The following is a 344-nucleotide window of genomic DNA, read 5'->3' as shown; positions in this document are numbered from 1 at the left end:
AATAATAAAATACCTTTAAATTTAAAACCATGTAACCTGCATAATAATAAATGCATGTAATATCCCTCTACCTTGCTAACTATGCAACTTGATTATTTTTAAACCAGCGTTTTCCAAATGGGCTATCTGTGGCACTTTGCTTGAGACCCATGTGTAAAGGATGCAATACACCTTCACTTTGCTTAAGAACAGTATAAGAATAGAGATAAGCTTACTTCCTGCAAAATAAGCCAGGAACTTACGAAATCGATAGAATCATATTCGTAAATTGAGCGTGTTGATATTTCTGTCCGAATTAAGGGAGGTGCCGGACTATGCATTCCAGGAAATCGATTGTGCACTTG

The sequence above is a fragment of the Penaeus monodon genome, chromosome 31 (assembly GCF_015228065.2).
Source record: "Penaeus monodon isolate SGIC_2016 chromosome 31, NSTDA_Pmon_1, whole genome shotgun sequence".
Lineage (NCBI taxonomy): Eukaryota > Metazoa > Arthropoda > Malacostraca > Decapoda > Penaeidae > Penaeus > Penaeus monodon.
Note: the sequence above shows the minus strand (reverse complement) of the source record.